At 44.2% G+C, this 12,680-nt stretch overlaps 1 long non-coding RNA gene across 1 annotated transcript; it reads left to right on the forward strand.

Annotated features, from left to right (window-relative positions):
- The first annotated feature begins 3,520 nt into the window (after positions 1 to 3,520).
- Positions 3,521 to 6,888, forward strand: LOC140255243 (uncharacterized). Its single transcript, XR_011904440.1, has 3 exons — positions 3,521 to 3,671; positions 5,837 to 6,003; positions 6,792 to 6,888. It is a non-coding gene; the product is annotated as an uncharacterized lncRNA (long non-coding RNA).
- The last annotated feature ends 5,792 nt before the right edge of the window (positions 6,889 to 12,680 follow it).

Consider the following 12,680-nt stretch of genomic DNA (forward strand, 5'->3'; position numbering starts at 1 on the left):
ATCCCTGCATCAGACCCACACACATCAGTGGCAAACCTGCCATTTACTTCAATAACAGCAGGACTGACCCACAAATATCCAACTTCACCTGACCTTCAACATGCAGGCGAGTCACAGCTTCTCTGTCTCTGGTTTTGCTCTTCTCTTTTCCCTGCCAGAAGTTGTAGGAGGACCTAAAATCTGTACCTGAAGTGGCACTGAGAGCTGTGGACACTACACATAGCCTTCAGCATGAAAGGGCATTTTAAGAGAGGTATCATTTAATGGAAGTATAATAAAGGGTTTACAAAATTAATAACAAGGAAGGGTTTTGCGTTTTCCAGAGATGTGCCTCTCACCCACTATGGAAATCCAACCTGAGTCTGCTTTGCTGTGCCCACAGCTCCTGCCTCCTGCCTGAGCACTGCTGTGCATTTACCATTGAATCCAGCACTCATCCATCTCCCCTTTGCTTTTCCTCATGATGTATTTTGGGGAGTCCAACTGATTTCACGTGGCTGTAAGCATTCCTGTGGAGAGCAGATGCCCTGGTATATTAACTGTAGCATTCTCCTAGCTGTTTTTAAGGGGTGTTGTTTGTTTGAGTATATGTTTATATGTTTTCTTATATGTTATTTATATGTTTTTGTACGTATTTACAGGGCTGAGTTTAACAAACAAAACCATTTCTCAATTCTGATCTTCCATTGGAAGCAATGGGGAAGTCTTGTGGCTCTTTGGTTTGGAAGGGCATCAAGAAATGACAAAGAGTGTTTGTTGAAAGGACAGAGCCCAACTCTCAAAGGCTCCACTTGCCTTTCCCAGCAGCACTGACACAGGAACCTGAGCAACATCAAGTTGTGTAGATTGGTGTAAATTCCATGTGACTGGTGAACAAATTGACTTCTGAATTGGGTGGTTTTCCTCTTCCCACAAATGGCATTTTGCCTTCTCCAAAATCACTTCTCATTAAATCCTCCCACTGAAACGTGCTCGGTGTTTAATAATAGATGGATCACATGTTTAAAGGGGTTGATTTACTTAAATGAGCTCTGCCGAGATTTAGCAAATTTGTGACAAATATCTTTCTAGCTGAACATAAATACAATCCAGGGAATAAAACTTGTCCTGCCTTGTCACGATGGCAGAAAAATGGAATAACAGTCAGAATCAGGCCCAACATTTTCAGGTACACTTTGGTGGCTAAGTTTCCATCATGCTTTATTCTGTTTGTTGGGTTTTTTTGTTTGCTTTCTTTTTTTTTTGCACCCCAGAAGCCAGGAGTGAAACATGTTGGTAAGAAGGAGGAAATCAAGCCTGGATTATAGAAACAGATGCCATTTTTTTCCCTGTCTGGCAAATGACCCTGGAGTATAAGGTAAAAAGTGTGAATAAAACGACACAGATCTCGTCACCAGAGATTAGCAAGTCTCTTTATTTACTCAGCTCATGCAGCCCTTGTTTTATATTTGGATATATATGAAACACAACAAATAATTTAGCACGTGACAGCTGCTTTGTATAAGATCCCAACTGCTTTTCCAGCCGGGGCATGCTAGAAGGTGTGGAGGTGACTTTTTAATGAGCCTTCTTCCTCTTTGAGATGTTGTAGCAAAGAAAGTGTTTCACACAAATGGACAGATATGTTCGCAAAAATGCTTTGATTTTTTGTGTCGTTTGTTGTTGTTGTTGTTGTTAATGATGCTTCAAATAGATCTAGGTAGAGTCCGTGTCCATGGATGGTCTGCCCTTGCAACCCATCCCATTGGGATCTTCCCAGACCATAAAACATGACCAACATGGCAAGGGTGTAGCTGCAAAGAATACTTCCATTGAGCAGTAGAGGAATTTGTCCTCACCAACCCTCACAGCCAGGAAAGAGGCTGGCTCTGAACTTTTTTCTTTCTACTTATCCTCATTAGCTCATCTGGAGTCCCTAACATTTGTAATATTCTGCTTTAATATCATGCATTAGCCTAAGCTTATAATGAGCATGGTATAGGACGTACATGGCACAGTGCATTATGAACAGCTCTGATTGACGGTGCCGTGCAGTGATGACAGCACTGTGTTTTCCTTTCATTTTTGGAGACTAAGTGGCTTACATGTGGTCCCATTTAGAGGATGTCTGGGTGGCAGCTGCATTCTCCTATGTGCTTATGAGAGGGAAATGAACTTTTCAGTCTTGAAATGCTGTAAAAAGGGGTTATGTAAAAAGGCTGCATGCAGCTATTGAAGGGGGGAAAATATCCTCTCCAGACAATGAGTCTTCCTGTTTACAAAACAGAAATGTTTTGGACTTGCCTCTGAAATGCCACGCAAGACTTCTGATGCTTTCCAGAGCAGTGTCCGGCTTTGGGATTTGAATGATTCTCTGGGGAGTGCCGTCCTCAGAATAAAAACCATTGCTGAGGCCGTGCATCTGAAACCACCCATCCGTTTCCCAGATTTTAACCTCCATCTTTAAATGCAGAGGCCTCATTTTTAGGGGAAATGCTGTGAGACACAGCTCACATAAAGTGCCTTTCTCCATCATGGCAAGCAAATTGTATTTATCTGCACTCTCATGCAAACAAATCATAAAGCCCATGTGGAAGCCAGTAGTGGTAGATGATGTTGCACTGTGTGACATGGTTTAGAGCAGTCACAGACATGGCTTGATGGTTGGAATAGATGATCTTAGGCTCTTTCCAGCCTTAATGATGCTATGATACTATGGAACAGCCCCTGCAATTCTTTCTATGGCCCGTGGCCCACTGGGACCTGACAACTTCTATCTCTTTTCCTGGGTGCTGGCAAGCAGGTTTTTTCTTTTTTCCCTTTTCATTTTCTGTGGTGTGAGCTGTCCCCACAGCTCAGCACTCATTCAGATGGGAAGCCAAGAGCAATTGAGGAGCTGCTCTTGTGGTGCTTTGGCACTAAGGAGTGACTGAGTAAGTGACTGAGTTGTGCCAAGACCAAATGGTCCCTTCGAGCAGAGTTGTGGCCTCCAGTGACAAAGTGCAAAGAGGTTACCAGCAGAGGGCTGACCCAGCAAAACGCTGGTTTATTTATACATTTCAGCATGTGCTGAATGTGTACACTGAGTGCAAGGAGAGCAGTGTGATGAAAAACACACTCAGCAAAAAACGGATAGTAGAGTTGTTTGAGATTTGTGCATTAATTTCCAGAGAGAAAACATCTCATGGGAGCTCATAGAAAGAAAGGAACAAGTTCCCCAGAGGTTCCCACTTAGCAATGAGAGGCTCATGGTACTGGACACATATGTTATTCATTATATCTGCTTTCCAAAAGAGAGCTGGGCTTCCCATCTCTGGTGCTGTGACCCTCAAAACTGAGAAGCTCTGCCTTATTTGGGACCAATTACCTCCTTCCTTCTGTAGTACAACTGGGAGACAAGGAAAGAGCCTTGGTGCCTATGGCATGAAACTTGCACAACTCTGAATTCTCCTTTTTACATACAAATAATATTGTATGGGTACTATTAGCTCATGGCCTGAACCAGTGATTGAGCACCTGGTGAAGGGGAGTGGCCAGCCCTGGGAGCACAGGTGGAAACAATTCACCTGTGCAACCAGAAGGGTCCACCCCCTCCCTAACCCCATTTAAGGGCTGGCAGCTGTACGAGAAAGGTCTCTGCTTGAATATTGTTTCTTTTGGAGTGCTTGGTGAACCTTGATCCTTGGGAGGGGGTAAGTGCTTCTTTCATTCTTTTTTTTTGTTGTTGGGTGGTGATTGCTGCTTCCTTGGGTTTAATGTGACTGTATCTGCTGCTGCTTACATACGTTAAATGAGAAATGTGTCTCATTGTGCTTGGCTTCTTTGCTTTTTTTTTGTTAGCATTGTTGATGTACTTGTTATACTGCTGGATGATGAGCTGTGTACAGGAAGCAGTCAAGCATGCGTGCTGGCCCTCAACATTCTCTAGTCTTTGGGTCATTCCATTGCACGTGCAATATACCTCAAATGCTTTTTAGATACTCACAAAATACACAGTGTCTGTGTTTACCGAATTGGCCTTTTTTTAGTGTTAGGAGGCAGCTATGGAGAGGAGACCTTTCTCAGGCTCCTTGTTTCTTTCTGCTCCTTAAACAACTCGTTAATCATTTGTACAATGTAACTGAACTCCAGGCTTCTGCCTTCTGCCTTGGAAAAAAACACTTTTCTTTCTGAAACGTCAATATCTGGGAAGCGTGGTGTTTGTAGTTCTATTTTTTGGCAATCTGATGTAATCCTGAATCTCCATCTTGTTGGGAGCAACGTATGAGTCCAAGCTTTGTCTACATCTGTGAAGGTTGTTTGAAATCTTCCTTGTTGGTAAGCTGAGGAAAACTGTGGTGCTCGGTCCTTCACACGCCTCACTTGAATGAACTTTGTGTTATGGTATGGAGAAGTTCTGTTTGGGTTCAAAGTAGTTGTTTTTGTTGCTGTAGTTGACTTTTGACATCTCTCACCCTGATGCCATTCTGTTTCTGCCCATCCCACCATTAAAAAGCCACTTAATTCCCCTCTGGGCCACGCAGGTCTCTGGAAGTTCATCAGATGTCAGACTGAGATGAATTGTTAATGGTCCAAGCAGGGTATTAAGCTGTGTATGAAGAAAACATCCTTGTCCTGATGAATCCCAGAGCCAGTCAGGAAAGGTTATTGAAAGAAAAGTCAAGGGGAGTTCTCATCTGTGGGGAAGACATCATGGGGGCTCAGTGAGAGGAGGAGAGGGATAGCCTTGGGATGCCTGGAGGGCTTCAGTGTCTGTGGGCTGGCTGTAGACTGAAGGATGACTAATAGAGGATGAACAGGGAACCTGTCCTCTTCACTGGAGAAATAAGAGGAGGAAACATGAAAATAAACTTTAAAAATGGAAACTAAATTCATAAGGAATAAATAGAGGGTGGAGGGGAACAACCATCCAGCAAAAAGCATTGCTCTTCTGAGGTCAAGGCAGGGAAGTGTCTATGTGGGGTTAAGGCACAATATGTGGTGAGAAAGGGAGATGGTGGTGAAAGCAGAATGGGAGAAGACAAAGATGCAGCTTCCCCCATGTTCCTCTGTCACAGCAAGTCTACTTCGTGACCCCGCCACATCTGCCTCCATCTGTCTTCATTTGGCTCTGAACAGCGATAGATAGCTCAGCAGGTTTTCATTATGGCAATGTGATTAAGGCTCGTGATGACTTGTGGAAAATCCTCCCCTTTACACATAAATGGCTGGATGGGCCTTACTGATTTCATGCTGCTGCTGGAAAATGGGCTTGGGGAGGCTATCCAGAGGTTGGCACACAGGGAGGCAGTAGGAAAAGTATTTTCCTTGCAATTCTTTGCTTTTAGCACTAACAACCTGGTAATGCCTCCCAGCTTGCTGCTTCCTCCAGCCAGCCCTATGCTTAAAGTTAGTGCTGAAGCTCACCCTGCTGAGAAATTCCACTTTGTTATTTTAAAATTACAGTACAAAAAAGACATTTTCTAGTGGGGAAGAAGCTGGTCTTTGCCACCCTTGGTGAAAATGAGGTGCTGTTCCACTGAACAGCACAGGATGGTCAGTGTGGGGAAGGTGACTGTGCTGTGGGGTCATGCCAGCTACTTCTGACCCTAACAGATTAATAGTCCTTTAAAAATGAAAGTTTCCCTTTATCATGCAGGCTACAGAAAGCTGCTATGAGCTGACCTAAGTCTGATGAACGCCTGGGCAGTTTTCACACCTCTACAGCTCTGTGTGGCCACTTCACATCACTGTCTGGCAGCATCTATTGCTTTACATTGGTGTCTGTAGGCTGTCTGGTGCAGAATGCTTCTGGAAGCTCAGGAGGAGGCTGAGTTCTTCCCTGCATGGAGTATGATCTTAGTGGTCTTTTTTTCAGCCTCTAGGATTCTATGCCATATGCTTTTGCCAACCCTGTGGATGTTCTTATACCTTGTATGACTTCTTAGATGAACTGTTCTTCTTTGGAGGCAAGAGAGATGCATGTGCTGATCTCCTTTTGTGTCTTCTTACATGTGCATGGATGCTCTAGATGCTCTTGACCAGGTCAGTGAAAATTGCCAACTCCATCCTTCCTCCCATCAGCTATAAAGGGGTTTAGGACTTGGGTAGAGACTCTAACAAACATTTCGGGACCCTGATGGCAAGGCAACATGAGTTGCTCCCAAGCTGTACCAGGAGTTTTGCCAAACCTTCCCAGCTCCCTGCAATTAATTTTGTCCTTCTGGGTGCTCAGAGGCAGGTTGGAGAAGATCAAGACATCCTTGCTGGCTGGCTTGGCTGTTTTCAGCTCGCTGCCACCCATCACAGCTCTGCACCTTCCTGTCCAGCCACTAATGGTAAGGTTGCAACAGACTTTTCCTTTTATTTCTCTTTTTCTCCTGGTTCAGCGTGGATGACAAATAATGTTTGAAGCTCATCAAGGAAATGACTTCATATTTTAAGTTCTTTCCTGGGGCAGCTTTGAATATTTAAATGTGTGTGCTTTTCTGGGGGCTTTTTTCTTTCCTACACATCCGATAAACAGCTTCCCCCTTAGAAACGAATACAGGATGATGTCATAACTCAGTGAAATGCACTTGCTGCTTTAGCTCTCCTTGTGTTTCTCACTCAAATTTCACCAAAGTTGGCTCTATTTCAAAGCTTAGGATGATGGATCATTGGGCCAGATTTCTCCTCTTGCTTTTACCATTCCAGCGGCATAGAAGCCAGATAAATTAATAACACTATGATTTTACTAGGGAATGTTATATGTTACCTACCATGAACACTTGAGTGTAGGTATTTGCCATGACCGCCTTGCTGGCTCATTTACCCACTTTCCTCTCTTCAAGGTCTGGGTCCTCACGGCAGACTTTTCAGGTGGAGCTGTGTTCATTGCTGGAGTGGAAAAAAAAAGGGCCCTATCTGTGCAGGAAAGGATACCTTTAACTTAAATATATTTCAGGGATGACTACTATTAGGATTACTACTGTACTAGGATATGTGTCTTCTGCTGCATAAACAGGGCATATTTATGTGGCTGAGATATCAATTAGCAATCACCCTCTCAGATAAGTGCATTATGGAAAGATAAGTGGCACTTCTTGAAGACCAGTAATCAAAAGCCAGTTGATTTCCTCTGATCCTATACAAAGTTAATCTAGAAAATGGGAGATTTAGAAACCTTGTTTGAGAAAGATGGACACTTCATTTTTACTTTCTTTGAGAGGAAAGGGAAGGGAGATTTATGCTCTTACGCTTCCCTTAAGGAAGTTACAACTCTCAGTCACCAATGCAAAAGAAGGGAAATCCATGGTTCTGATGCTTTGTCTTAGGGATGCTGATTCAATCTACATCTTGGGATGCCTTTTCATTTCTTTTAAGTCCCTGAACACCTCATGCAGGCAGAAGTAAGGAGAAAAACTGTTGAAGAGTGATCCTGAAAAAGGCTGGATCCACAGGAGTGCTAAGGAGGGTTGGATGTCAGCTCTACATCCAAACCTCAGCCAGTAGAAAAAGGATGACCATCTCCGTGATTCCATTTCTCCAGCTGGTTTCTTAATCCCTTTGCCACATGGATGTGAAGTGCTACTTCCTCCTTTCTCCAGAGACTTCAATAATATTATTTGTGCACTAATGGTGGTCTTTTTTAAAAAAAAAAAAAAAAAAAAAAAGGATTGCTCAGGTTGAAAGCATTTTAAGACCAGCAGGTTGGATAAGGCTGAGGAAGTTGGTTATGGGAGACTGGTAAGGACCCATATAGAGTGGCTCATTACATTGAGACTACGTGTGACTTGGGTTTTGTTTGTTGGCACTGATATTTTGAATGGCTCTAATGCGTTCTCTTGTCAATGGTGCTCTGCCTCACTGAGGCAGCTCCTGGCATTTTTCTTCCCATGCATTGCACTCAAGACAGCATTTTGAGACTACTGGGACCTAGGAAGTCATTTCTCATCCAAAGCCATAGCTAAAGATACTTCACAGCCAGATCACTGCAGCTGACTCCATTTGGCAGTTTGCATGAGGATGAATGTCAGTCTGGGGTGATGGGAATCAAGAGTGGTGGTGTAAGCAGAGTTAAGCTTAAAATGGCATTGTGCTATGCTGAGTTTTGCTGAATATAAATATCCACAAGCAGAAAAAAGGAAATCTTCATCTTGAAAAATGAAACAATGTGAAGAGTTTCCAGTTTGGTGCTGAAGATGTTGGTTAGATCTGCACCGTTTGGGTACATTGTTGAGTACAGGTGATGTCATCCATCTGACAGCACACAGCTGAGAATTTATTTCAGAGCAATTTAAATGAGCTGCTCATACTGTCAAGGGAAGAAACCAAACAAAAGCTATGAAGCAAAATCTCTTTTCGGGACAAAGCAGCAAAACCAGCACTGAAATATGAGCAGTAGACATCAAAGAAAGGATGATGTGGTTTTTGATATACCTGGATGTCACTCCTCCCCCTTCCATGTTCAATATACTCTGTCAGCTGAAATACATTGGACCCCTCCAAAGCAACACCAAAGAAGTGGGAACAGATCCAGGGCTCATATGAGCCCTTCAACAACTGCCGTGATCATGAGCTCAGGCCCGGTGCAATAGAGTATTGGTTTGCTCACTTGGTTTTTATTTCTCAGGTAAAACTTTTCCCCTCCCTGTTTGGTGGGAACCGGTCATTTGATTTATTTTTCTACTTTCGCCCCCCTCCTTTTTAGGATCTCAATTTGCTTGTGTGAGATGACAGCCCAAGAGTATTCCCCAAAAGTTGGGAAAATGCCAGGTTTTCATTAAACCTCTTGTAAACCCCAAATTGCTGTCCTGCGAGGCTACATCTGGCAAGGGAAGCCATCTGTGATTCGTATAGTCTTGCTCCAACAAAACGACAACAGTGTGAAAAACTCTTTTCTCTGGTCGGCAGTGAACTGTAAAAGTAACATTAGTAATAGCTTCTGCAGGCTCAGTAATGACATAATTGACATTGGCTGAAAGCGCAAGCCCCAACTGAGGGGTCTTGCCAAGGCTCTGGATTGATTCATATCATCCTTCAAAAATACAGGTCATAGTCAATAGCCCTCTTGGATGCCGCTTCTCACACCGGTGTTGAGACTGCTCTCCTTCTGAGCTGTGTCTGCAGTGAAGTCTTGCAGAATATGAGCCTCCTGACCCCAGCCAAAAAAAAAAGGGGGCTGTTTTACTTGACTGAAGCCACTTGCTTGATCCATAAGCAAGGTCTGTATTTCCAATTGTCTGAAAAACCTGCAGTTTCACAGAGAAGTGCACATTGCACCTAGTAATCTCTTATATCTGTAGCAACATGACCTGGTGCATTTTATTTAATGCAGAGCCCTAGTAAGGAGGCTGGGCTCTAAGCCATCTGCACATATGTTTCTTGGATGCCTGATATTTTCATTTTGCTTCAGATGAGCTGCACTGTGAGGGGGCTCCCATTTATAGCATCCGGGAATCTTTCCAGAATAAGTTGTGCTTGCCTTGTCTGCAGACCTCTCCATCCCCCTCAGCCCCCTTCACCCCCATGACTTAAAAAATACAAACCCCAGCAGATGTCCATAGGAGGAGGGGGGGGGGGGGGGGGAAAGAAGTGAGACAAAAAGCACAGATTTGCTCAAATCTCTTGCTAAGGAAACCGTTCCCCAGCTCTCTTTGTGTTTAAAAGCTTGAGGCCCCTGATATAGAGAAATCCTAGAAATACAACTTAAAGAGCTCAGTGGGACTATGCTGTGCTGAGAGGCTGCCTGCTTACTGATGGAGAATGATTGGAAAAACAGCACCTAATGCCACCAAGGTTTCCATTCACACCTCTCCCGTTCTACATGTTGCATGGAGAGCCTGGCTTGAAGTGTGGGAGCCTTTATGTGTTATTTAAACAAGTAAGTGACAAAAAAAAGCACAGTGGATTTGTAGTCTGAATGCTTTGCTAAATCTTTAGGTCTTTCTGGTGCAGGCAGAGAGAAAGAAAGGGTTTAAGCACTGAGGGAAGACCAAATGAAGATGAAACAGCTAAAGTTATTGAAGGATGATGAGTGACACAGAACTGAGTGCCTGGCCATGGGTGAACCCGCATTAGTGAAGAGCAGTAGTGGCTCTTTGTGGGCTGGCAGGCTCCAGGATGCAGGAGCTCTGGGGCAGAAGATCTCATCCCCACACTTTGAAAACTCCTAAGGGAGCTTTGTGAGATCTCTGAGCATTCCTTCCCCTCATGCCAGAGGCAGGGTCCAAGCACATTGCCAGACAGTAGTTCCAAAGCCAACACTTGAAATCAAGGCCAGGATGCTGGTAACCAGCTCTCAGTGTGCCCTTCTATGGCTATAAGATCTGTCAGCTCTTGCCTTTGGCGTGGTTTGAAGCTCCCATGGGCTGTAATCTGTGGTTTCTTTTTTGTTTTACACTGACTCTACAACATGGGACTTCAGGGGATGCTCACAGCTGACTTACTGGGTGGGAAACAGGGAGTTCATAAGCTTGCTAGGGTTTGTCTGCCAGAGCTCCTGACTGTGGCAAAGCAATTCTGCTCCACCAAAGGGAAGGTCGCAGACCCTTTTCAATGCAAATGCTACTGGAGGGTTTTGCAAGCCCATCATGAAGCAGAGATGGATCCCCAGCATGGTTTTGTAAAATGATTATGTTGATGCAATAGAACTTTACTGATGCCTTCCAAAAATAAATCCTTGTCCATACCAGGCATAGCCTGAAGGATGCAGGACTCAAAAGACTCCAGTTTGTCCAGCACTGTTGAACAGCACATCTCTGCTACTGAGGAGGGCTACATTCTATGCCATAGGGAAAGCCCAACATTTTTTGCTGTTTCTAGGAGATCCCAGTCAGATTACTCTGGACAGTGGGGACCAGGGACTGGCCACCCCAGAACTGCCCTTCTTAGGGCATCAGAAGTTGGAACTGGATGATCTTTGAGGTCCCTTCCAAGCCATTCTATGGGGTCCCCTAAGGAGCTCCCATCCCCTCCAAACCACTACACTCATATTCTGGTAGAATATTTGTTCCTTAGTCCTGCTAAACCATGGTTGGAGACAGTAGCAAAAGGGAAAAACACATAATGCACACAGGGAAGTGGGCAAACTGAACTGAAATCTGATCGAGGGTGGACACTTCCTCCATTTGTATGAGGATTCAGGAAGTCCATTACAAATCACTTCATCACTGTCACTTAATTCCAACTAGATTAGTAGTTTGGCTCCTCCTATCCCCTACCTGTGTGTTGCAGAGGGTGATGTTACCAGCCCCTCAGTGTGTGCCAGGAGTTTTCCAGGATTTCAAGAAGCTTTCTTTTGCTCTCTAATGCTTTGATAATCTGAGCCCAATTATCATGGGAGCTCTTAACATCCTTCTAGGCACAGAGATGGAAGAAACACACTGGGAACTGCAGACATACATACAACATTGTCTCTTTGGGAGGCAGGGCTGAGGCTGCAACGCCTGCAAAGTGACCTGGCTGTGCTGCCTGGAGCAGGGAGCCTCTTTTTATTAGGCTGCTCCTCAAGCTCATGTTACTGTCACGGCACTGAATAGCCCATTAATAACTCTTGGATACAGCACCAGGGTGATAAGCAAGTTCATTACATGCTGCATTCCAGCGTTTGGCCCCAAACTCATGGTCCTGAGGAATTCGATCTGATCCCTCAAGCCTTAAGATGATTTATGGCCTCCTCTTTTTCTTTTCTCCTGATCTTTTCCCAGGTAACCTGACTTTGAACTAAATTAGCTTTACGTAGGAAAGCCATATATTGATCCTGAGCAACTACAAGCAGAAGCAGGCATTTCCCAAAGCTTTCACACTTACTTCTGTCTATTCACATTGGACCTAATCATCAGGTAGCCTGCTGTTATTATGCAAACAATATCAGTGGTTCCTCCATTTTCCTGCAGGACCGTGATGCACTTCACATGGCAGCTCACCAAGTAGAATCATAGAATAGTTGGGTTGAAAGGGACCCTAAAGATCATCCACATGCAATGCTACAGCTGAATATGGTTGCCAGCCATTAAATCAAGCACCAGATCAGGTTGCCCAAGCCCACCATCCAATCTGGCCTTGAACACCTACATATCTCACATTTAGCTAGAAATATCAGTAGCATCAAACACCAAGTTTTCTAGGGTTTTCTATTTCAGAGCAGATAGCTATGATTCCTGAGCAGAACACAAGCTGATGTTCAGTCCCCAGTGATCAGTGGACTGCAAGGAGAAGAAGCAAAAGGCAAGAATTAATATTGCTAGTTTGATAATTACTGTCTTTGAGTGCGAAGGCTGATCTTGGTGGTAATAAAGATGGGTGGGATGCTCCTTGGTTCAGCATTCAGTGGCATGGACTTACCTCTCTCTGCTCCTTCAAGTCTGGTTTGGCTGGGGATGCTAAAATACTCAGTGGACTCCCTGCTCAGCTCTTGCACAGGGTGGTGAGTAGACAGAAAATAAATAAAAGAGATAGCAAGAAGAAAAAGACATTAGAGGAAAGATCCTGGACAAGTTGTTTTGATCAACCCCTGTAACAATCAGTAAGATCAATGTAATGGAATGGCGTTAAAGGAGACGTACTGACAAGGGAACCATTGCAATATAAAGGTGTTACAAAGGAAAAGTGCTCGCCTGTCTCTGAAGATCTAGGCTTGCAAGGGAAACTCCCTATGGGAGGAATCTCCAACCAGACATCCTTCCCCAGTGCCATCAGCCCTTAAATGAGGTCTAAGAGACATGGAGCCAGGCTCCACC

Source organism: Excalfactoria chinensis, chromosome 8, assembly GCF_039878825.1.
Source record: "Excalfactoria chinensis isolate bCotChi1 chromosome 8, bCotChi1.hap2, whole genome shotgun sequence".
NCBI classification, from domain to species: Eukaryota; Metazoa; Chordata; class Aves; order Galliformes; family Phasianidae; genus Excalfactoria; species Excalfactoria chinensis.